This window comes from Ursus americanus, chromosome 6 (genome assembly GCF_024610735.1).
Source record: "Ursus americanus isolate L20-20 chromosome 6, mUrsAme1.1.p, whole genome shotgun sequence".
Lineage (NCBI taxonomy): Eukaryota > Metazoa > Chordata > Mammalia > Carnivora > Ursidae > Ursus > Ursus americanus.
In genome coordinates this window covers 11,587,628-11,613,541 of record NC_142132.1, presented here as the reverse complement: position 1 = coordinate 11,613,541, position 25,914 = coordinate 11,587,628, and the positions used below count along the sequence as shown (strand labels likewise).

The window sequence follows — 25,914 nt, the reverse complement described above, 5'->3', positions numbered from 1 at the left end:
GTGCTGTATACACTTAATTCTGTCCCTAGTCCCTTCTGTGGCTCCCTTTGCTGTGAGTTGAGAGAGTGAGGGCTGTGGCCTGGGTTCCTTTGACCTCACTTGGGGTGAAGCAAGTCCACAGGAGAAGGGGGGGCAGACCAAGGGAACTTGGCCACCTGCTCCCATTCTTTCCATCTTGCTGAAATCCTTTTTCATTCCCCTGCCCATCCACGGCTTTTATCCTGTCACTCAAAGACCACCAACAGCACCTTGGGTCTAGTTCAGAGCTGGCCTGCCTTCAAGGTGCCCCAGCCCCTGGCCCCCCCATTCTAGAGAAGTCAGTGGATGCCTCCAGGCCCCCTGTGTAAACAAAACTCACACTCATCCCAGTCACCCCTGCTCTCTTACTGGCCTGCACTGGTCACCGGCATTTTGAGGGTGGTGGTTGTGAGCCAGCCCTGGTGTCAGACTGAGTTCCAATCCCAGCCTCCTTGCTCAATACCTCTGTGACCTTTGGCAGGCTCTTCACCTTTTCCAGCCTCAGTTTCTCCCTTAGTTAAATGGTGACAGTGCGAGTGTCAGACTGTACTTGGGTAACACATTTCATCTTGAGGACAACAACTCATCGAGACGGTCAGTGCCTGGGAGCACTTTCCACTGTTCTTCCCTCCATACCACCCAATGCCAAGGGGAAAGGGGCCAAGGAACAGGTCCATGGTGTTGGTTCTTCTGCTTTGCAACCTCAAGATGGTATCTGGGCAGAGTCCAGGGGAGGGACAATGGCACCCCATGCCAGTTTCTTCCCTCCCTCTCCATCTCCGTAACCTCCCTGTTCAAGTCTGGATAACATCTTTACAGTGCATTCCAGGCAGGGAAATTACGGTTGCAAGAAATGGGGAACAGAGACACTCCCACACCCCCACCACCATAGGCCGGAAAAAGGACCTCAAACAACAGGGTTTACTGCAAAGATCTCTGAGCCCTAAACCAGGAAACACCCAGGCCAGGCCTCGAGGGTAGCAGGCACTGAAGGAAAGCACAGAGCCAATGGCCCAGGGTCTGCCATTGAACTAAACTGCCAGCAATCCCTGAAGTGCTCTGTTCGCTCCCCACCAATGATTAGGACACTTGAATCAGGACGTGATGCTGTCAGGGGAGCACTCAGGTTGGTAACCACTGGCCATGCCAGAGATGGGCCTTCCAGCAGAATGGCCTCAGCAAAGGGAGACCAGGAAGCAGCATGGCTTCCGGGAGCTGGAACTTAACGACGGGCAAACACGAAGGAATATAGACACCAGGGCTGTGAGAGGCACCCTGGCTGTCAATGCTCCTGGCAGTCACCTAACGTGGCAGTCACCCCTCGGCACCCCTCAACGGTGTGTACATGGTCAGGATTGAGGGGGACAGTCCAACCCCAAAACCGGAACATAGAAAAGATGCCCCTTTATACAGCTCTAAATAAAATGCAAGCAAATTCAATCCTAGGCGCTGGGGTGTTGAGCCGGACATAGTCCATGTGAGGGCCAGCTCCCGACCCTTGGTGTCCGTGCTCAGCCGCACCAAGCCCTACAGGCCTGCCTTCCTGCCAGTCTTTCCCAGATACAGGAAGGGCGGGACAGATTAGACAAGCTTCCAGCAAAAACGACCAGGGTAGGCATCAGTCTTGTGGCACTTCGCAGTGGGCTAGCTCCAGGAATGCGGCCCTCTGTGAGCGACAGATTCTTGAAACTGCTCAGCTTCAAATGAGCAGCGCAGCGTGGCAATAATATGAAGTGTGGAGTTAACTCTCGAGTTCGCAGGCTCTGCTGGAGCTGATTTCTTGGGACGTGGATGTGCTTTTCTCAGCTTCTAGCTGTGTGAGGCAGAGAGTTCTGGAAAGTCCTAGAAGAGTCTTCAGAGATGGTGGCAACTGCATCGGTAGCAGGGACATCATCTAGCTTTAGAAGGCCCTCCTCTCCCCGACTTGCCCTTCAATCCCTCCCCCGGGACACAGCTTCCATAACTCCGAACTTGAACCTACATGGGCTCTCCATGGCCACACGGTTTCTCCTTATATCTGAACCTTTTAGCTTCCTCTCCCACTGCTCACAGATTCATCCTCTACATATCTTCTTCTTTTGTGTTTTTAATGTCAGCCTTATTGAGATATAATTCCCATACCACACAATTCACCCATTTAAAGTATACGACTTAATGTTTTTAGTACATTCACGGAGCGGTACAGCCACCATCACAATCAGCTCTAGAGCCTTTTCATCATCCCAACGAGAAAACCCCTTGCTCATAGTTGCTCCCTGGTTTCCCCTAACCCTCCCCACACCCCAGTCCCTGGCAACCACTAATGCACTTTTCGTCTCTATGGCTTAGCCTGTCCCGGTCATGTCGTCTAATGGGATCACAGAATACGTGGTCTTTGTGACTGGCTCCCTTCACCTGGCGTCTCGTTTTCCAGGCTCACCCCTGTGGAGGCAGGTGCCCGTGCCTTCCTTCTTTCCATTACCGAAAAGCATCCCTTGTGTGGCTAGACCACGGTTTATCTCTCCACTCATCAGTTGTTGGACATGTGGGTCATTTCCACCTCACGCGATGATAAATGGTGCTGCCGTGAACACTCACGTACAAGTTTGTGTGTGGACATATGTTTTTTGTTTCACTCGGCATGTACCTAGGAGTGGAATGCCGGGGTCCCACGGCGACTCAGAGCTTAACTTTTCGAGGCACTGCCAGCCTGTTTTCCAGAGTGGCTACCCCATTCTACGTGCCTACCAGCGGCGTGGGAAGGTTCGAATTTCTCCACGTTTCATTCTCTACATATCTTAGTTACAATGTTTAAGCGCACAGATGTGACCGACAGCTCAACGCGGAGCACCGGGTGACGGAGTTCAGCGCCGAGCTCACGCGCTCCCCCCCGCCCCCCCCCCCCCCCCCCCCGGTCACGTCGGCGAGGCCCAGAGAGCCAAGCCGACTCCCAGCGTACCGAACGCCCGGCCGTTCAGCAGCGTCTCTGGGGAAGAGAAGAGGTCTGCGTGACAGGATTTCCTGAAGGCAGAGCACGTGAGGCCAAGACCAGCTTCCTCCCAGGGCCCGTGCATGCAGAAGGCAGCGGGCAGAAAAGGAAACAGGTACCGCTCGTCTTGGGTCTTGAAATGAGGCAACTTAGTTGCCCCTTGTAATTATTAGCTTGATCTGCTTCAGCCAACACTTCACGGCTGCAGGAGTCAGGTCGAATTTTCCCAGTTAGTCGCTTGAGCACCTGCAGGAGTTCCTAGGAGCAGGAAGTCCAGTGCCTTCGTTGTCAGGCCTCTCCCTTGCTCGTGGAGGTGTCCGAGAAGCTCAGGGGTGCGCTCACGCAGGTCGGTGGGGGTCAGTCCTGCTGTAGGCACAGGCAGAGAGAACGGGAGGTGTGATCTGTCCACCGGCTAGTGAGTGCTTCCGAGGCACGCTCAGCGTTGCTGTTGAAAGGGGGCCCTTTCTTGCGGGGTAGACCCTTGCTCCTTTTGCGGAGACCTGGTCTGGATCCCTAAGGCCTCCCCCGAGGGCCACATTCCAGGCTCTGAGTTCAAAGATTTCTTGGATCGCACGGATACACCCAGCAGGTAGACCAGAGCTCCCGCCTCAACCACACCCTGTGCAGGAACGGGCGCGGGATCCTCTTTAAGTCTCAGGATGGTGGCAACTGCGTGGGCAGCAGGAAAAGCTCCTGCTTCTCCGGCCTGAGGCCCAGGAGCAATGGATATGGACCTTTCCAGTTCACTGAATTGCAAACTCACCTACCTGATCGTATAAGCCGATACACAGTTTACCAGCATAAAGAATGTGGCTGCTCAGAGGGGTAATACGACGAGGTGCAAAAGAGGTTCTGCTAACGGAGGAGGCTGTGGATCTGTGGCATTTGTCAAGTGGCAAAACCAGGAGGGGCCCCGAGAAATGCTCCACTGGGCTGCTCTTCGACCCTTTACATTCCCTCGAGGTGTGATGCTGAGGGGTTCTTGTCACCATAACAAGACTTTTTCAGATACCTGCACCTGAGCAAGAGTCTTAGTCAGCTTTAACAGAACACAGCCAAATACTGTCAACCAATTTTTACCTGTGGGTGTCTGGGCCTCCAAGTATGTCTTCTCATGAACCTTCGCTAAGCTCCCTCACACCTCCCACCCTCACGCCCCCAAACCCCTGCTCTCCCATTTCTGATCTCTCTCACGGACTTTCCCTCAGAGCTTCCATATCCCTTTCTGTCAGTGACCCTGCATCTCTCCCAACAGCTTTTCCTGTCTTGGAATCTCAGAGAGAAAGGGCTGCCTGTGATCTGGAGATTTTGCCTCCAGAAGGCTCCTTGACTATTAGACACTTTTCCACTCTTTCTCCCTGGCAACCAGATTTGCTCATCAAGAGGTATTAAGGGTGGGGGGGGAGCGCGGATCGGGGCAGACTTCCTCCACTCTTTCAGAAAGCTTTATACCACTTCCCACTCAGGGCAACGAGGGCCTACTTGCCCTACATTTTCATAATTAAAAGAATCCACACAAAGATTTTTACCTGAATAATGAAAGTTCTAAGGTGACTCTGGGTTAAAAAAAAAAAAAAGTTCTAAGGTGACTCTGACATAGAAGCAGCTGGCATGATTTAGAGACTTCTCCCAACAGGTGTCCAGTTACATTAACATTTTTGGAGGTAATTTTGACAAATTATTGGGTCATAAAGTCCTTTCAAGCAAAAAAGATCATTATCCTAAATACATTTTTGAACACTTAGGACTTACAAATATTAAAAATATGGTTAACCCTTCCATTTTGATTTTTTCACATTTCACCCTAATGATCAAGATATCAGAAAATACATAGTCTAAAAATAAAGTGACATTTTGTAATTATTTCATGAACAGTTTTAAGGATACATTTTCTTAGAATGGCACAAAAGAGAGAAAGGGAGAGAGAGAGGAGGGGGTAGGTTGGAAGGGAGGAAATGGGTCCCAAGAATAACTTATTAGTACAAAATGTGTGGCTGAAATGATTGATTTTGGGTAAACGTGATTTTTTTCTGATACATTGGAATGCCAAACTCAAAGTCTTTCTTTAGCACTAAGGCTTTACCAAAGCTATTTAAAGGGGGTGAAATCACCCTGGGGGTAGGCGTGGGGGATGAATTTAGAGTACTGGTTAATGCTGGTGTGGCCTCTGGCCTCGGAGGACTGTGGCTGTTAAATTGGTCCCTGGGGTCCTCAGATCCTGGCTCTTCATCCCAGCACCCCCAGTAACTCACTCTGTGTTTCAGAGAGCCCCATCCCCTCCGACTCATGACACTCTGCCTCAGTTCTGTGATTCTTACATAGAATTCAACCACACAAATTATTAAAATCAGAGACGAGGTAGACCCTCTTGACCAGTAGGGGGCGACTGATGACTGTGCCTTCCATTTTTACCCCAGCCTAAAGGAATCCTTTACCGCTTTATCTGGAAGTCATTCCTATGATTGCGGGCTCCGTTTGGAATGAATTACCCCCTTCATTGTTTTTTTTTTTATTATTATTTCTTATAATACAAATGATACGCCAACAGAGATTAGGGTCTTATTTGAAAACCAAGTAAGAGAAGCAAGTACAGGGATGTGGTGTGGGTCTAAAGATTCGAACACAGGTGCACACCCATTCACTCTTCTGTGCCATGGATGAATGAAACACCCCCATTTTCTAAAATTGGGGAGATTTGTGAACCAGAAATAATCGAATTAGCAATCTGATTACCATTCCAGTCTAATAATAGAAACTGATGACACCCATCTGAGATATGGCCCAGTCACATTTTGGTTGGTTTTCTAGCAATGTAAGCCAGAGTGCGGGGGGAAAAGGCAAATGTTCTCAAGCACTTTAATGCCAGGTTTATTCTTTCATAAGGAGCGGGATCAAAATAATGTTGACAGGAAAAAACTGGATTTCCTTGTATGAGACTGGACTATTTTACCCTTGTATAAGACTGGAAACCCCAACAATGAGGCATGTTTGTTTCTTAGCTAACTTGTGAGAAAAACATCCCCACCCCCACACCACCACCACCCCCTTGTCTCCCATAGCCCTTGCTGGTGGCTGTAATCATGGCAAATCAGAGCACCCATCATCATTCCCCCTCTTGGAACCAGAGCTGCCTCCTTCTATGCAGAACGAGCAAAGTATGGGCAGAGAAGAGGCGGAACGTGATGGTAAAGTCTAAAGCCTGCGTTTGAAAGATGCAAGAAAGGAGTGAGAGGCAACTTCTTTCTGTGGAGAGAGGTAGTGCCAGTGAGGCAGATCGGCAGTTCACCCTCCTATCAAGAACAGCCAGAAAAGTTGGACTACACGTATAATAAGATGTGTGTTTGCAAGTGAGCTACCAAGGGGGGCAGGATTTGAGGGCCAAGATCCTGGAGAGAAGGGTTGGCACGGAGATCAGCTTTGAGGCATTTGCCCATTCTCAAGAGGCAGAGACGCTTCCAATGTTTTATGCTAAAGAGACAAAAATTGGAGTTCATGGCCACAAGGAGGAGGAGCCTAAGTAAACCTCTCAGGCTCCCAGCTGGGACTTCCCACGAGAAGGAGTTGACAATAGAAGAACCCTCACAAAGACTGAAGTCTAGTTTCCAATCAGCTCAATTTTTGGGCGGATTAAGCCGAGATTACTTAACCTCAGTGCTGTTGTCACTTTGTGCCAGCTCATTCTCGGTTGTGGGGAAGGTCCCGTCCCATGCCTTGTACAAAGTTCCGCAGCCTCCCTGGCCTCCACTCACTAGATGCCACTAGGCCCTCACATACACCAAGTTCAGACAACCCACAGTGTCCCCAGACATTGCCAAATGCCCCCTGGTGGCAAAATTGCTTCTGTTTTGAAACCAGAGTTTAAGGGTATCTGCCCAGACCCTAGCTGCCTGCCAAAAGTAGAAATAAATCTTACCATCACCTACAGCCTCAATTTATAGATATAGCTTTTCATACATGATATCCAGCACCTAATAAATCATTCTACAGAGTTGGTGAAGTTGACAGACATAAAAAGACAAATCCACAATCATAGTGGTAGATGGTAGGACACGTTTCTCAGGAATTGATGGGATAAGCAGAAAAAAAAAATCAACCAGATTGGACCACAGCATTACTCCCCAGCTGTGAGGAGGGGAGGGTTTCTGGAGAGGGCATCAGGTCTGGTTGCATGAGAGAGGGGTTCCAGAAGAAAGAGGCTATGATATTGTGATTTATAATAAAAAATACATATTTGGTCTCCAACTCTTCCAGGCATAGTTAGCTCTTAAACACTTGGAATTTTCTAAGTGGCAAGAGCTATAAAGGTGTCTTTTGTTATGTGAACAAGGTGACTTTTGGCAAGCCCCTCAGTCACCTAAGAATGGGGAATGGTCACTAGAGGAGCCAACCGTGTAATCAGGCAGGTGGAACTTTCAGACCTACTCCCAGACCTCTGGGGAGGGGAGAGGGGCTGGAGACGGCATTCAGGTCACCGATGGACAGTGATTTAATTGATCATGCCTGCATAAGGAAGCCTCCATAACAACTCAAAAGGAGGGGGTCTGGGGAGTTTCCCAGTTGGTGAACATGTGGAGATTTGGGGAGAGTGTTCCGCTTAGAGAGGGCACAGAAGAGGAGTGCCCTTTCCCCATACCTTGTATCTCTTCCATCTGGCTGTTTCTGAGTTTTATCCTTTTATAATAAGCCACTATTCTAGGAAGTAAAATTTAAGTCTCTGAGCTCTCTGAGCCACGCTAGCAAATTAATTGAACCCAAGGAGGGGTCGTGGGACCCTCCAGTCTATAGCCTCTTGGCCAAAAGCACAGCTGGTAGTCTGTACTTGTAACTGGTATCTGAAGTTGGGGGGGCGGGGGTTTGGCGAAGGCAGTCTCGTAGGTCTAACCCTTGACCTGTGGAATCTGACGCCCTCTCCGGGTCGGTAGCATCGGAATTGAGCTGACCTGTGTAGGACACCCAGCTGCTGCGGGAGAATTGCTTGGTGGGTGGTATGGAAAAAACCCACACATCAGAACTGGGCAAGGAGTGTCTTTGTGGGTCCCCTCTTTCCAGAGGCCTGATGTTATAAGACCTCTCCTCTATGGGTGGTCAAGTTTCCTGCATATATGCAGCTGTTTCTTTTAGTCCTTCCTCTGAAGATGATATTTGGCTGCTCTTCAAGAGCTGCCATCATAGCTCAGCCATGTTGGGTCAGCAAAGACTAGTAAGGCAGGCAAAAGGGCAGGCGGTAAGCACCTTCAGATCAACGGGGAGGTGTCCCCAGTCGGGTGGCAGCTGAATTCTCCTCTCCCACCCCGGCCATTGAGGGACCACCACCAGGTAACACCAGACTTGGACAGTCCTATTGTCTGAGAGCAGTCACTGAATTGAGAGGAAATGAATTAGGACTGAATCTCTGATTTCCATCTCCACTCTCCTCTCAGTACTTTGGCAAGAAGTACTCCAGCACACAGAAGAGGGGCCTGTATTAGTGATACCTGCTACGTGGCAGACATTATTCTAATTGCTGCTAAGACACAGAGAGTGTAAGCCTGGGATAAGAGATGGGTAAGGCCTATTCTTTGCCTTCAAGGAGCTCATCTCAGCCTAGCAGGGGTGAGGGGCTGATCGGCAATGGAACAAGTGAAGCGGGAGTTTGGATGCAGGGTCCCGGCGCCATGAGTGGCGGAACAGAATTTGCTAGTAAGATGCAGATGTAATCGGGACTCCTGTGTGTCGTTCATAGAGAGAGAGGACAGTAGATTGGGGGAATCTAGTTAAGACTTCAAGCATCTTCTAGGGGAGCAGGGGTAACATGAACAAAAAAGTCGGCCAGGGTAAAATGTATGAAGTGCATTCAGGGAAAATTTTTATTCAACAATGATTGAGAGCCTGCTCTGGACCAGACGCTGGGCTCAGAGCCAGAAGTCCATCAGCACACAAGACTCGGTCCATCCCCCATGTTCCTTTGGGCTGACCTAGCAGGGAGGTTGAAAAAGAGGCAATTTCAGGACCTTGATGGGGAGAAGTTCCCCAGCGAGCTGTCTGGAGTAGCTGGAGCACAGAGTATATGCAGAGTGCTCGAGGCAGACATGTCTGTCAGGTTAGGTAGGGGCCATTTTATGCCTTAAAATTCAAGGTCAGATCTTTTGCCCAGTTTGGTGACAGGGAGCTACTGAATTCTGTTGAGCAGGGAAGTGGCAAGTTACACATACACACATTAGGCAGGATCCTGTCTTGTCTTCGATTCTTGTCTTCGTCAGGCCAAAGCGGAGGTCAAGATGGAGAGAACATCGGCATGCACGCAGTGGATAGGATGGATCTTGAGGCCGGAGTTCAAGCCCGTGGGACAGGGAGGCCCTGTTAGTATTCGTCCTGTTTTACTCCCACTGCCTGTGAGGACCAGATGCTTGGCCTGACCTATGGACAAGGCTCAACAGCTAACACTCTGGGGGGGCAATTTCTTACATTTCGGGCCATTTCTTTCCATATAAATCCCTTGGTCACTAGGGCTTCATTTTCCATGTTGTTTAGGGAAAAAAATCTTTAAGCATAATCACGATAGAGATTAACTTTCTTTTCTTTCTTTCTTTCGTTCTTTCGTTCTTTCTTCCTTTTTGACATTGACTCCTTCCAGCTGGGAGAGACATTAGAGATATTTTACAGTCCTCTCACTTTCTTATGTGGGTGTCAGTGTTCAGAGAGCTCGGGTGACTTCCCCCCAGGGGATGGCAGATCTCAGAGTAAACCAGATCACCAGCGTGGGCATTTGATGTTGTTGCCTTCTCACACTTTCCCCTTCTTCTGCTAACAGAAGAACCTCAGTTTTACTTTGGGAAAACTCTGATCTTCCACTCTCAGCCCACGTGGCTCAGATGAGGCCAAACTCCCTCCCCTCTGTACCGTTTCTCAGGCTTGGCTACTCAGCGCCCCAGCATGAGCTCAGTGGCTTTTGCTGAAACTTTGAGAATCTGTCTTTTCCTGGAGAACCTGGAGTTTCCAGGGGTCACCATGCCGAGAAAACAGGCCCCCAGATGAAGTCAATCAGAGGAAAACAAAGCGGAGAGATGGAGTGAGACCAAGTTCTAACAACATAATTTGAGTCCCTGGATCCAACGATGCCTGACAGCTATCTACTCCTGGACTTTTCAGTGTGTAAACGGAACTTTTATTTGTGTTGAATGTCACTTGCAAACGCACCGGAACTAATACATTTCTGACTTGCATTCGTTTCTCTTTTTGACCCACAAATGTTAATCCCTGGGCTTGTCCAGGAGGCCACTTGAGTCTGTGACCTATAATTCCTCCTGCTGTGGAGAGCCTCCCAGCAAGATGATGATGGCAGCAGGGTGTGAGCCAAGGGGTAAGCCATGGTTCAGCAACATGGAAAGGAGGCTTGGTTTCTAAAGACTCTGGCCCACGTTGCACCATAAATATCAATGGATTTCTGTAGTGACATCAACATTAATAGAAATACAAACAACCTGTTCCAATGAGAATCTAATCAGGATATACAGAATTCATCATTTCCGCCTCTGCAGGTATATTATACACATATATAAGTATACTATGTATATATATCAATTATACATACATATGTATGTGTACTTATATATATTCTGGTTTTAGAAGTAATGTATTTCCATTGCAAGAAATTTAGAATGTAAAAAATATATATAAAGAAAAAACTTTTCCAAGCTGCTAACACCCAGGGATAATCGCTATTTGCATTATATTTCTTCTTATTATTTTTTCTATGCATATATACTTTACAAAATTATTAGGCCATATATTCACTTTTGAGTATTGTTAAGTGAAAAAGCAGGCTATAGAAGAGAAGGTTAATGACAGCATTTAGGTTGCATTTATGTATATATCTTATGTTAGTCCTCTCAGGTCTGGGAAACATATGTCAGATTATAAATAGACATTTTCTGTGGAAATAAATTACAGAAAACTTCTACTTTCTAAGTCCTACATTTCGGTACTCTTTCACCTTTTGGGGAAAGCTACAGCTCTCCTTTGTAATCTGAAAAAATTAAAATGAATGGCAATTTCCTTAGCCTCAATCTCTCGTTCCTTGTTTTATATCACATACCCAGATGAACATTGCTATTTAGCCCCCAACTCCTCTGTTAAGACCAGTGTTTATAAAGTTAAAGTAAGCTGTATTATAGAGCACAGATCCTGAATGATAGAGCTAGAAACAGCCAGAATATAGCACTCTACCTTTGAAGCTCTGTATCAGAGCCAGGTGCCACTTAAGTCAATGGTAAGCAGTCATATACAGCAGTCGAATGCCCGCAGACGGTGACTTAGCAAGTCTGTGGGGCATTTGGCATGATGTATTATTCATCGAACCCGAGCTGCTGAAGGCCTGATAGAAAGGGACGGTGGACTAAGAGCAACAGGGTCATTGTGGCTCCCCTCCTACCGAGGAGGCATGAGCGGAAGGGCAGCAGGCAGGGGACCCACCCTGTCCTGGGGGGCACAAAGCCCCCATGCATTGGTGCCAAGGACGCTGAGCTTAGGGCTCTGTTCGAGGATGACCTCGCCGCGTACTTCTCCTGACACCCTGCTTTACCATTTTCCCAGCTCTCTTAGGCATTCAACTTCTCTCTGGATTTTCCCAGCAGTATTAACATACCCTCAGGTTACTCTCCTCACTCTATCCAGTTCTCGCCCCACCCACCCCTCTCCTCCCCTGCAAAGCCAAATTTCTTAAAGGAGTTGTCTACACTCATCACCTCTGCTTTCTTACTCCCTGTTTTGCTCAAGTTTTTTGGGAGTGGAAACCCATCTGGCGGGCTCGGGGGGGCTGCGGCTGCCATTGGAAGCCATGTGCAAGTCTAGAGAGACGACCGTCAAGCACAGCTCGTCTCGTAGAAACTTGGAATGGGGACTGCACGCCCATCAGGATCAGATACTCCTCGTCTCCCCTTCCCTCCCCTCCTTTCTTCTCTCCCTCTGTTTGTCTCTGGACATCTCCTCCTTTCTCCCCCTCTCTCTACTTCTCATCCAGCACTATCCCATAATGACCACTCCAGCGCCAGGCAGCCTCAGCGTCTTCAGCTCCCACTGTCAACAGACGGATGCCCAAGAGAGATGGGACTTAATTAGCCTGGTAATTTCCTCAATTGAGGAGACAAGTCATAGGTCACTGGCCTCATATTACAGGATACAGCTATTTTAGGGCCACTGGAGCATGGGCAGAGCAACCTCCCTTGGAAGGGATGGTGGAGAGAAGAACAGGCCATGAGAAGCATCTTTGTTTTCGTCCCGTGCAGTTTTTAACCCAAGGCGATTGGTTTATGTGCTTGGCAGCCTGAAAGCTGCTCTCACTGAGGTCGTAAGCAACATCTTTGTTGTTGAATCCAATGGAGAGTTTCATTTCCTTCTGGATATGGATGTTCAACAGCTTTGGAAACTTGACCCTTCTCCTGCTCCCTTTTCTATGACTTTCATGAAATGGACAATCTTTCGTCTGCTTCCTTCTAGCCTGTCTTGTGGGCTCCCATTTCTCTACCTCTCTTCTCACAGTTGGCTTTCCTCTGGGCCCAGGTTTTCCTTTCTTCTCCAGAGTCCTCTCTTCCTTTCGAGTCCCTCTCCAGGCCATCCCATTCTCCCACATGCTCACCATCACTTGCTCTGCACTAATAGGTTCTCTCTGACCTCCTCCCAGACCTCTTCACCACCTGGACAGCTCCTCTGGGTGCCCTGCAGGAGCGCTAAAGTCACTGTGTGTACGCTTGAACTCATCACCTTCTCCCTTAGACTTTCTCCTCTCCTGTTGTTTTCTGCTTCTGCAGATGGTGCTGCCTTACTGGCCCAAGCCGGAAACTGGGCAGCACGGTCAATGCCTATCTCTCCATCACTCTCCACACCCAGCCAAATACCCAACACAAAAGAATTGACAATAATTTCTTAATATACGAAACACCCAGTGATCTACTTTCTAAGTACCTTTTCTTTCTCCTTCCTGCCACCACCATCATTCCTGGGGTCATTCAAATAGCCAGAGTGTTCTTTTCCTTCCTCCTTTGTATTTTACTACTCATTTATTTATTTTTTAAGTAAGCTCTACACCCAACGTGGGGCTTGAACTCACAACCCCAAGGTCAAGAGTCACATGCTCTACCAACTGAACCAGCCAGGTGCCCCTCCTTCCTCCTGTTAAAAGAAATAGAGTTTTCGTACTTTTATATATACACAAAGACTCAAACAACTACCAAACAATCAAGACAGGACAGCTTTAACAGAAATACATACTTTGTCACTTTTTAACTTCTTGTTTTGCAGAATTTTAAACATACACTAAAGGGGACAGATTATAATTTTCTTGTGTTCCTTCCCCTCCAGCCCCAACAACCATTAACCCAGGCTAGGCCTGCCCCATCTGTATCCCAACCTACTCCCCCCTCATATAATATTTTGAAGCAAAGCCCATATATCCTATCATCTCATTCATAAATATTTCAGTATGGATTTCTAAAAGATAGAGATTTTAGAATACCATTACCACACCTAAAAAGAATAATTCTTTACATCATTAAATATCTAGTGTTTGTATGTCCAACTGTTTCATAAATGTCATACATTTTTTAAAAATTAGGATCTAAGTAAGGTCCATACATTGTGATTGATTGCTGTGTCTTTTTTTTCTTTAAGATTTTATGTATTTATTTTTTTATTTGAGAGCGAGAGAGTACAAGGGTGGGGGCAGAGGGAGAAGTAGGCTCCCCGATGAGCTGGGAGCCCCACATGGGGCTTGATCCCAGGATCCCAAGATCATGACCTGTGCCGAAAGCAGACATTTAACTGAGCCACCCAGGCGCCCCGATTGCTGGGTCTTTAAATGTCTTTTCATTTGTTGGTTCTCTATCTCTTTTCCTTGCAGTTTATTTAAAGAGAAAAACAGAAACTTGTGGTCTGTGCTGAGGTCATACCCCTGTAGGGGGTTTGCTGGTCTGGGTTTTTATTGATTGCATCCCGATGGTGCATGGAAGACTAGATCCTGTCTTCTGTATTTTCTATATACTGGTAATTGGATTTAGAGAATATCCTAGTCAGGTTGGGCTGCCATAACAAACTACTGTGAATTAATGGATAGAAATGTATTTCTCACAGTTCTAAAGGCTAGAAAGTCCGTGAACTGGGTGTCAGCATGGCTGGGTTCTATGAAGATGCTCCTTCCAGCTTGCAGACAACTGTCTTCTTGCTATGTTCCTCCATGGTGGAGAGAGAGCTCTGAACTCTCTTCCTCTTTTCAGAAGGACATTAATCCCATGGGGAAGGGGGCGCACTCTCATGACCTCATCTAAACCTAATTGCGTCCCCAAGGCTCTACCTCCAAATATCATCACATGGTCTGGGGGTAGGGCTTCAACATGTGAATTCTTGGGGGACACAGCATTCACTTCATAACAGAGCATATCTTTTTTTTTTATTAGTAGCATCATTGAGTCAGACTCTTAATACACTGGGTCTTAAGGTTAATTGATTTTCCTTAGTAATATAAACTGCTAGGACAAGTAAACGTTTCTAAATCTGATTATGTCCTCCCCTGTGTAAAATCCTTCAGCAACTCCCCATTTTTCTTAGGCTAAAGTTCAAGGGAGTGATCATGTGATTATTCCCTGGCCACCATGTTTGACCAAGGGGTGCACATGTGACCCGAGCCGGCCAATCAGAGCCCTTTACCAGCGTTTTCTCCTGGAGCAACTGGGAATCTCTTCTCCTAGGAACTCACCCTAAGGTCATTCCTTAGGGTGAGTTCCTGTGGAATTTCTCATAGAAAGTTCTCTCCTTTCTATGAGAAGACTTCTGCTAGCACAGTGGTGCTTAACCCTGGCTGTACAATAAGAAAAGTTCAAAAAAAATACACAAGCCCATGAAAAAAGCCAGACACAAAAGGCCGCGTATGGTATGATTCTGTTTATATGAATGTCCGCCACAGGCAAATCTATATAGAAAGAAAGTAAATTGGCGGTTGGTGGGGGTAGGGAGAAGGAGGAATGGGGAGTGACTGCTGAGGGGTCTGAGGCTTCTCTATGGAATGATGAAAATGTTCTGGAACTAGATATCAGTGATAGTCGCACAACTTTAAAAAGGTACATTTTGTGGTATGTGAAATATATCTCAATGAGAAAAAGTACCCAAGCCCAGACTCCCCCAGATCAATTAACTAAAAAATTCCACGGGTGGGGTCCAGGAGTTGACAATTTTGTAAAGCTCCGCAGCTTATTCTAATGAGCAGCTAGCCGTGAGAACCACTGTGAGGGTAACACACCAGCTCCCTCTCTTCCCTGCTCGCTCCTCCCAGGGGCAAGTAGAGAGACTGGGGAGGGAGCGCTTAGCATGCTTGCTCGAATTGTGTCTCTGTCCCTCTCCCATTCTCGCCCCTCTCATAGATCAGTTCAGTAGAGAAGATAGCCAGGAGCCCAGTTATGACCATAGACCTTAGTCTCTGTTACAAACTGAATTGCCTCTCCCCCAGATTCATACATCAAAGCCCTAATCCTCAGTGTGACTGTATTTGGGCCTATGAGGAGAGAAGGTAAACGAAGTCATACGGGTGGGGCCCTGTGTCCGTAAGAAGAGTACGAGACACCAGGGATGAGCTCACACAGAGAAAAGGCCATGTGAGGACACAGAAGGCAGCCAGGAGAGAGGCCTCAGAAAATTCAAACCTGCTGATGCCTCGAATAGGGCCTTCCAGCCTCCAGAACTTGAGAAAATACATTTCTTTTGTTTAAGCCACCAGTCTCTGGTGTTTTGTTACTGGCAGCGCAAGCTGACAAGGACAGTCCCCAATGCAGCTGTTTCTGTAACAGAGCAAGAGATAGGCAATCATATCTGTAAACCGCGATAAGCTTGTCTTATCTTTGCTAATTGTTATGCCTCCTATTCTTTTTTTTATTGTGTTTTGCATTATCTAGAACCTCCAGAAAAATGCCGAATATCAGGAATAACAGACTTCCTTGTCCTGTTCCTTAGGTTAATGAGAATGCCTCTAGTATTTCATGGATGAATATGACGTCTGCTTTTCATTTTTGATTTCTGTCTCAGTCCATCCAGGCTCCTGTGTAACAACGTACCCCAGACTGGGTAGCTTATAATTCACAGAACTTTATTTCTCACAGTTCTGGATGCTGGGAGTCCTAAATCAGGCCACCAGCATGGCTGGATGGGGGCCCTCTTCTGGGTTACAGACCTCTTGCTGTGTCCTCACATGGTGGAAGGGGCTAGAGATCTCTCTGGAGCCTCTTTTATAAGGCACTAATCCCATTCGTGAGGACTCCACCTTATGACCTCATCACCTCTCAAAACCCCCCTACTAAGACTATCACACTGAGGGGCAGGATTTCAACATATGAATTTTAGGAGGACACAAATATTGAGACCCTAGCAGACATGTTTCTTTAATAAGCCTTGACACGCTGTCTTGTTCCTGTCCACCTGTTCTGTCCACTTCTGTTGCTTCCTCTGCACACTCACTATGCTTTCAACAAAATTAACTACAGACTGTTCTCTGGATTTGCCATACTCATTAAAATGGCTCCATGCCTTTGTTCATCCTCTTCTTCAGCTAGGAACCCCCTCCCCAATCTTCAAATGCCTGGCAGCTTAGAGAGAACCAGATAACATTGTTGTTCCTCTTGAGACCCAGGACATAGGGAAGAAGATTCCTGCTTCTCTCCCCATTTGGGAGAATATTGGAGGAAACAGTCTCACCACTGTTCTCCTCTCCTTTCATTGCTTCCTCCCCGGAGGAGGTGGCCAGTCTGACAGCACTGCTCACATCAGTGGGGAGCTGGGGGGTGGGCGGGACGGTAACTGGTCTTAAAGGCAGGGCCCCAAGCTCCACCCTTCTTTCATTTCCTGAATTCATGTATGATGCTCTTGTGTGGTTAGCACTTCGTGACAGGGCCACCCTCCTGGGGAAGCGGGGTGGGGGGGTGTTGCGGGTGGGAACCTGTCATTCTCTCATTCCAAACACCTGCACTGTGACAGGGAGGGTAGGTCCAGTGACCCTTGCCCTGTGGGCCCTGCCCATTCAGTTCAGTGGAGAGAGAGGAGGACTCCATCTCCCTTAGGCCTAGGTTTAAGCCATGTTCAAATCCAGCTTTTACTGGAGCTTTGCACGAAGGTTGGTTTTGGTTTCCCATCTGGCTAGAGATCCTTGGACATATATTCCATTGGTGTGCATCCTGGAGGAGGGGCAGGGTGAGTGACCCACTTACAGACTCGCTCGGGGCTCTCTTGAAATATTTCCCGGATAAATGAGTGCACTGATTTACGGACCCCAGCCTTCCCCTCCTCCAGGAGTAGCTGCTGTCGACTGGGTACGTTTAATGAGCCAGGCACTATGGTCTCATTGCATCCACCCAATATTCTACTAAATACGTATCATTATTTCCATTGTAGAAGAAGAAATCCTCTATACCACTACCATTCTAACTATCTTAAAGCCAACCTCTGCTTTAAAAAAGTAGCAGACCCCGTTCCTCATAAAATCTGGCTCTATCTCTAGTTAGTCTCCATTCTGGCCTGCTCCTTAACGTGCCTCTCTATCGGTCATATGAGTGTCTGATCTTGCTGAAACATGCACTCTCCTACCTTCGTCCCCACATTCATTCGATCACAAATATCCGTTGAGCACCTACTGTGTGCTGGGTATGGAACCCGATGCTGGGGACATGGTGAGCGATCAAGGCAGACACAGTCTCTGACCTTAATGAGTTTTCCTTTAGCAGGTCAACAGACTTGAACAGAGACAGTGAATGCTACGAAGGAGAACTTCAGGCTGATGGGTGTGAGACAGAGGAAGGTAACCTAATTTGGGGAGCCAGGCTGGACTTCCCTGACAAAGTGATTAATTTAAGCAAAGGTCTCTGTGTGCTTGCTCAGGCTGCCTCTTGGGCTGGAATGCTTTTCTCGATGATTCTCTCTGGCCCCTGTCCATTATTCAACATCCAGATCCAGCGAAATTTCCAGAAGTCTGCCCTTGATTTTTTTAATTAAAATATAAAACAAGGAGCTAGGAAGTAAACAAACAAAACCCAAAAACCTTTAGAAATATTTCATCATGAGGGTAGAAATTGTTCATTGCCTACCGATACGTTTTCCCCTCTTCTTCCTTGGTAATAGCAACCTAAGTTGTAGCTGAATCTTTGTCCGGCCCCTTTGCAGCTGGGTTTGGCTGTGGACTGTAAGTGCGTGCTACCACAAGATATGTCCTTAAAAGGAGGCAGTGAGCTCCTTTTTCCCTCCTTCCCATGCTAATGCTCCGTGAATATGAAGACTGGAGATTCGCCTTGGACCATGCTGATGAGGGCCACCTCCTAGCGATGACGGAAAAGAGGCTGGAAGTAGCCTGGGTCCCAGAGGCCCAGAGAAACACTGAATTAGTTTCCTGGGGCTACCAAACAAAAATGGATTGCGGTGACAATCCATGTGGCTCAAAACAACAGAAGTTGATTCTTTCACAGTTCTGGGGCCTAGAAGTCCAAAATCAAGGTATTAGCAGGGCCATGCTCCCTCTGAAGACTCTAGGGAAGGATCTTTCCTTGCCTCTTCCAGCTTCTAGAGCCCCAGCTGTTCCTTGACTTGTGACAGCATTGCTTCAATCTCTGCCCCCTTGTCACATGGCCTTTTGCTCTGTGTTCCCCTGTGTCCTCTCCTCTTATTTTTTTTTCCTCTTCTTATTTTTTTTTAAAGATTTTATTTGTTTATTTTGGGTGGGGCAGAGGGAGAGAATTTTCGGGCAGGCTCCCCGCTGAGCGTGGAGCCCCACACAGGCTGAATCTCACGACGCTGAGATTGTGACCTGAGCCAAAACCAAGAGTCGGACACTTAACTGATGGAGCCACGCAGGCGCCCCTCCTTTCCTCTTCTTATAAAGGATGGAGCTTACCCTAAATCAAGGACGATCTCATCTTGAGATCCTTAATTGATTATATCCACAAAGACCCTATTTCCAAATAAGGTTGCTTTCTGAGGGTTCCATGTGGACAGGAATATTTGGGAGACACTATTCAACTCACAGTACTCATTACACAAATTCTAAAATGACTTTTCAAGGAAGGAGAGAAAAAAACCTGTTTTCTCTTGTTTATGCCATTATTGTCTTGGGTCTCTGAACCCATACCCTAACCACTAGAGTCATTCTGCAAGGCATGCTGTCTGTAGTCTGCTGGAGACTGCTCTCGGAAGACTGCCTGCCCCGCTCATGACAGGGGCTGGAGGGGGACGGGACCCTCCCCCAGTGACCGTATTATTGGACTATGAACAGACACTTGACCCAAGCTAAGCCAATAACATTCTTTCTTCAGGGGATTTAGAATAGGACTGAGAGATGGCCAGTATCTTAACTTGTCTCTTGAATGGAAGAAATATAAGTGTGTGAATTGTGGGATAGTTAGCTTCTGTTTTTCACATGGAGAGAGAAACAGAGAAAACTGGTCTCTACATGGAAAAAAAACCAACAATAACAGATGTTCAAAGAGAGGAAGAGATATGAGTTGGACAGGAAGTCTGAATGGTTCTCATTCCTTCTTAGTTCCAGGCCTGCTAGGAGGCCTGGCTGCATTTGTGCCCTTAGGTCAGAGATAATACTAGCAACAGGTTCCGAGAGCTTAGCATGGTGCAGGGCATACTACATCATCGGGCATATTGGTCAGGGCACTCTATCCTAGTTTCCACAGCGTTTTGGTGCCTTAACCCAAATTTATTTCTTGCCTCCCATTGAAGTCTTTAGCGGTCAGGCACCTCCTTCTCTTATATCTTATATCTACGTCATCCTGAAGAGGTGGCCTGCAAGCTTGCTGGAACAGAGGAAGAGAGAGATGGAGGAGATGCAGCCACTCTTTTTTTTTTTTTTTTTGATTGTTAATTTTATTTTATAATTATGTAATATATCTGCAGAGTTTCAAAATCCAATCTACAAAGCAAGGTATATTTAGATAAATCTAATTTGTTGCCCTGTTTCCTCCACCCTATTCCGTCCTTTCCACTAAAGTTAACAATGGAAGAGTTATGTTTATTTTCCTTTTAAAAATAGAAGCAATCATGTGTATAGTTTTCCCTCCCTCTTGATTCAATGCCATACAACTTATCTCTACCTTGCTTTTTTATTTGTTTGGTTTTTTTTTTTTAATTGTGGTGAGATATACATAACATAAAACTCACCATCGTAGCCGTTATTGGGTGTACAGTCCAGTGTCATTGAGTACGTTCACATTACTGTGCTACCACCACCACCATCATCTCTAGAACTTTCCTCATTTTCCCAAACTGAAATTCCACACCCATTACACAATAACTCCTCATTTCCTCTTCCCCCCAACCCTTGGCAACCGAGTTTTGACCATTTTACGTACTTCATAGAAGTGGAATCAGACAATATTTGTCCCTTTGTGACTGGTCATTTCACTTAGCGTAATGTCTTCAAGTAGGTAGAGTCACTCATAGCTGCCTCAGTCCAAAAGTGACACATGTCACAATCCATTGGCTAGGTCCAGTCACATGGCCCCAAATGGACTGCAAGGGAGGCTGGGGAATGTGGACGAACACATGGAATATTTGGTGAGTACTCGGTTCCATGAAACACACTTTTGTCACATGATAAACTCTCTTTCTTGCTTAAGCTAGCTTGAGTTGGTTGCTGTCCTTGCGCCCAAGGAATTAAAATCATATCCATTATATACGTGCATCTCAACATCTGATAAATGGAGGAAGCTCAAAACTGCGGATTCTTTATTACTACTTGGTGATATTTTTGTGCTGCTTTTCAAAATTAGAGTTATGGAATCTTGGTATTAAAGGAACTCTAAATCTGGGGCGCCTGGATGGCTCAGTCGTTAAGCGTCTGCCTTCGGCTCAGGGTGTGATCCTGGATCCCTGGGATTGAGCCCCGCATCAGGCTCCTCCGCTGGGAGCCTGCTTCTTCCTCTCCCATTCCCCCTTCTTATGTTCCCTCTCTCGCTGGCTGTCTTTCTCTCCATCAAATAAATAAATAAAATCTTAAAAAAAAAAAAAAGCAAAAACAAAAACAAAAAACCCTGAATCCAGTTGAAGCAATCCTCTAACTTAACTTTCTGTGGACCACATATCTCTTTCAACCAGCATTTATTAGACAAGTGCACTGAGCACTTATGATGCATCAAGAACTGTGAGGACCATTGGGGACACAACATTGAGTAAAATTTGGTACCATTCTAATTCATGGAAAACAATGTCTGTTGATTCTAATTACTTGTTTGACCTATGACCTAAATGTTTATTATTAGATTGTGCTCATGAGGGAAATTTATGAGCATACCATGAGTATATTTTTGAGTCGTATAATTTCACTTCCTCTTACTTTCTCAACACTTTTGCTGTTGGTAGTACTGTATCAAGATTTCCCCATTTGTTTCTTCTTTGTATTTCTCTTTTTTGTAAAGCTAAATAATAACGATGTCACACTTTACAAATTTTTATGAATACTTCTGCCATCTACCTAGGGATGACTCAAACATTTTAAGCACAGAATAACTTTTCAAAATCTGTACTTAATGACCCAGAACCTATGATTTGACATTATTGCACAGCACACGAGATCAGTAAACATGGCAGGGATATGCAGATTTCTTATATGAATGTGGAATTGGGTGCAGAGAAAGAGTCCGTCCTGCATTGTGGTAATCAAGACACCTGGGTTGTAGTGCTGGGTCCTTCCACAAATTAACTGCATCACTTTGGGGAAATTTCTTTTTATTTATTTATTTACGTATGTATGTATGTATTTGACACATAGAGAGTAAGCAGGGAGAGTGGCAGATGGGGGGGGAGCGGGCTCCCTGCTGAGCAGAGAGCCCAACGTGGGGCTCGATCCCAGGACCCTGGGATCATGACCTGAGTCAAAGGCAGATGCCCAACTGACTGAGCCACCCAGGCGCCCCACTTTGGGGAAATTTCTTAAATTCCCTAGATCTTAGCCCTTCATCTGTAAAATGATGCCATCAAACTACCTGAAAATTTCTTTTTTTCATTAAGTTCTCTGCTTTCATGATTCTACAGAGAACCAGAAGGAAGACAGAGTCAAACATCTGGCATGATTTGGAAACCGTTTGAAGAAAGAAAAAAGAAAATGAGGACACAGGAAAACTCCACAGGCAAAGAAGGCAATATAAAATAATTCAGAAGAGTAGAAAGTGAAGAAGTAAAGTAAAACAAGTTAAAAAGGAGAAGTGGAAGGTAAAAGAAGCTATCATCAGCTTGTTAAAACTAGCACATAGTAGTTGTTGAGAGAATCAGTGCTTTTAAGGAGAAGGTGGACAAAGAATGTTGTGGGGTAGATGAAACAATGTGGGGTCACCATGAATGAATCATTCAATTTTGTTGGTTCTCCTCCAGACGAAGAAAGAATGATTACATTTCATGATTTCCTCCAGCCTCACAACAAAGCATGGTACAGTTGAGGAGAATAATGCTTAGCTCACAGTCACGTGATTCACATGACAATGGGCCCCTGTTGTACAGTGTTGTGTGAGCGGCTAACTCTCTCTGGTTCCTTTGGTCCGTCAGTGGTAATACTGCACAAACAGAAACAGTAGCTCCTGAACAAACCATTGCTTCCCACCCCATCCTCTCTCCTCTTCTCTCTGGCCCCAGTTGTCTTGCTCTTGGGGTCAAAAGAAGGATGTCCCTATCTGTCTTTAGCTTACTCTTCACCTTCTTAGGGCCTATGAGACCTTGGCAAGTTCTCGTGTGCTCTGCCTCTCCTCTGCCACAGCCCTTAATGGGGATGGTTGTGTGCATGACCTTAAGTAGACCGATGGTGCCTATCACAGAGTCTTATGCAGAATGGAAGCTCAAAATGTCCATTTTATTCTGTTTTTCCCCTCTATGGACGTTCTTCTCCTTTCATTCTAAAGAATAGATGAATCATTTAGAGCAGACCATCCCATTTTGCAAGAAGTTTCCTCGGGAAAAACACTATAATGTCACATAAGACATTATAGTTAGATCCTATCTATCTATAGACAATAAGTTTCAAGTCACAGAATCATGAATCTTAGAGATGGGAAGAACTCCTAGAGCTTACTCAGAGAGAGATGCTGGGTCATTTCACCAGTAAATACGGTGTTGTCTCCCTTTTTGCCTAGAGAGATATGGCCTTTGGTGGTTTTAAATATATTTACTCCTGGATAGCAATATCCTGTTCTTAAAATGACTGTTGTGGGTTGAATTATATCCCCTCAAAAGATATATTCAAGTCCTAACCCCTGGTACATGTGTATATGACATTATTTGGAAATACGGTCTTTGCAGATGTAATCAATTTAAGACAAGGTCATACTGAAGGCCTAATCCAATGGCTGGTGGCCTTGGACACAGACACATGGGGACAATGGAGGATGGAAGTGGAGTGATGCATCTTATAAGCCGAGGAACATTGAGGATTGCCAGCCACCACCAGAAGCTGAAAGAGGCAAGGAGGGACCCCTAGAGCCTTCAGAGGGAGTATGGCCTTGCCAACACCTTGATTGAACTTGTAGCCTTCAGAAGTTGTGAGAGAATAAAGTCCCTTGTTTTAAGCTACCCAGGATGTGGTACTTTGGCAGCCCTAAGAGACTAACACACTGACCAAATGACCACATCTTTCTGTCCCCTTTCTTATTTTAACCTATAGAATAGGACTAATTCTTGCTCTCAATAGCTTTGAGATTTCTGATGGAAATTTTAATATAATTAATAATAATTTAATAGTATTTTATATAGTATTTTTATGTTAAAATAATATATAGTTGGATGGGGAGATGCTTCAAGGACAAAGAGAGACATTCTCTCTATAGGTCCTCCTTTGTGTTGCTCCCTCCAGGTCTAGAGATCCTGCTGGGAGAACCCAGGCACCACGGAAACCATCTGTAAAAGCTGCTGATACTTACCTCCTATTACCTCAGAATAAAAATATGTCTTTTAAGTAATTTGAGCACTCGGGGCTGCCATGGAAAATCATCAGAGGTAGCATTATTCTCTTCCTTTGCCCCCCTCTCTTTCTTTTTTTTTAAATGGACTTTTCCTCAGAACTTGTTCACATCTTTTCCCTTAACGCCTCTTCCCTTTGGTACCTGACAGTAATTCTTGTTCTGATGTCATGGGTGATTCCTCACCGAGGCAGAGGTGTTATTTTCTCATTCTATCAGGACCTCAGCTATTTCTTTCAATCCATGCATAGACTTATAGCAGAGAGAAGGCTATTTTGATTGGCTATATTCCCTTACTTGTTAGGTTGTAAAGATGATTATAAATGGCATGTATCCCTAGCACTGCGGGGTTTTGGGGGTGTGTGTGTGTGTGTGTGCTTATTTTAATTCCAGTATAGTGAACATACAGTGTTATATTAATTGCAGGTGTACAATATAGTGATTCAACAATTCTATAGACTATGGTTTTTGCCTTTTAATATGTGAAATTGATATAAATCCCACTGACCTCCTGCTTTTTATTTATTTATTTATTTATTTTTTTTTTTAACATCTCTTACTGCTACAGAGAGAGAGTCACAGAGAGCCTGGAACTGACACTAAGCTCATGACCTGAAAAAGGATCCATTGCTTAATTACATCATCATTACTGATAAGCTTGCTTGTCTCCTACTTTCTAACTCCAAAAAAGGTTTCGTTCTACCTGGTGAAATAGGAATCCTCTGTCCTGGTGCTAGGGATGGTTTTGCACGCGTACTTTCCAGCTTCACTGTTAACTCTTTTCTAGAGCGTTACCAACGTTCTTTCTCCTCAAGCCCTAAAGAAAAATATGAGTAGCTCTTTCGTCGTGTTCTTCTACGCACACAATCCTTTGGCTCTCATCTGTCTCTGAAATCTAGACTTTTTTTGCCCTTTGCTTACCTTTTTTGTGTGCTCTAAGAAGAAGACTCTTTCTCAAATTAGGTCTTGGTTATGCTTGAGGTTTTTATGATTTTTCTAAAAAAAAACTGTGATTATTCTCAGTCAGCTGGCGCGCTCAGACACTTGGTGCTATTTTTAGCACACAGCAAACCTGTTGTTTTCAATTAGATTAATAATGGAACTAACTTTCCTGACTCCGTTTTTTTCCATTTTCTCAGTTAATAAAATATTTGCAATATGTCTCTGAAATTATCATTTTTAATAGGTACTCTCAACGATCCAAGAACTTCACAGAATACATTAATCATGGGTAGATTGTCGTAAGTATCTGGTTTATATATGTCTATATATATAGAGAGAGAGAAAAGATTCCATATCTTGTAGGGTGATTGGATGGACCCCCAAGGGTGGCTAGGGGTGATGGGAAGAAGGATAGGTAAACTGGAGAGATCGTTGACTGTTATTATGGGCTGAATTGTGTCCCCCACAAACTCTTCTGTTGAAGTCCTCAGACTGTAACTGTATTTAGAGATAGGGTCTTTAAAGAGGTAGTTAAGGTAAAATGAGGTCATATGGGTGGGTCCTGATCCCATATGACTGGTGTCCTTATAAGAAGAGGAGATTAGGACACATCTAACACATGGCAGAGAGATAATCATATGAGTACAGAGCAAGAAGGTGGCCAAGGAGAGGAGCCTTGGAAGAAATCAACCCTGAGGACGTGTTGATCTTCGACTTCCAGCCTCCACAACGTTGAAGAAAGAGATTTCTATTGTTAAATAGAAGTAAGTAGCACTTTCTTATGGGTGGCTGAGTTGCTAATACAGCTGGGTACCGTCCACTGCCCTTCCCTACTGTGGATCTCAGCTTCAAGGGCAATGGGCAGGCATGGAGGAGAAGAACGGGCGACAGAGCCATCAATTTGGAGATCTGCTTGGGACCACTCTGAAAGCTCTAGGGACGTCATCGATAGGCTGGCTGGCTGAGATGGGACCCTTCTTGAGGGCAGGGAAGGAGAAGCAGTGCAGGGAACAGCACACCTCCAACAGAGACCCCTGG

At 45.8% G+C, this 25,914-nt stretch overlaps 2 long non-coding RNA genes across 2 annotated transcripts in view; both read right to left on the bottom strand.

Annotated features, from left to right (window-relative positions):
- The window catches only part of LOC123796019 (uncharacterized), an 87,735-nt gene that overhangs the window by 56,592 nt on the left and 5,229 nt on the right, over positions 1-25,914 (bottom strand). The gene's annotated exons all lie outside the window — the stretch shown is intronic.
- On the bottom strand, positions 13,019-25,629 carry LOC148109756 (uncharacterized). Its single transcript, XR_015724708.1, has 2 exons — positions 24,638-25,629; positions 13,019-20,515 (listed from the first exon to the last, which is right to left on the bottom strand). It is a non-coding gene; the product is annotated as an uncharacterized LOC148109756 (long non-coding RNA).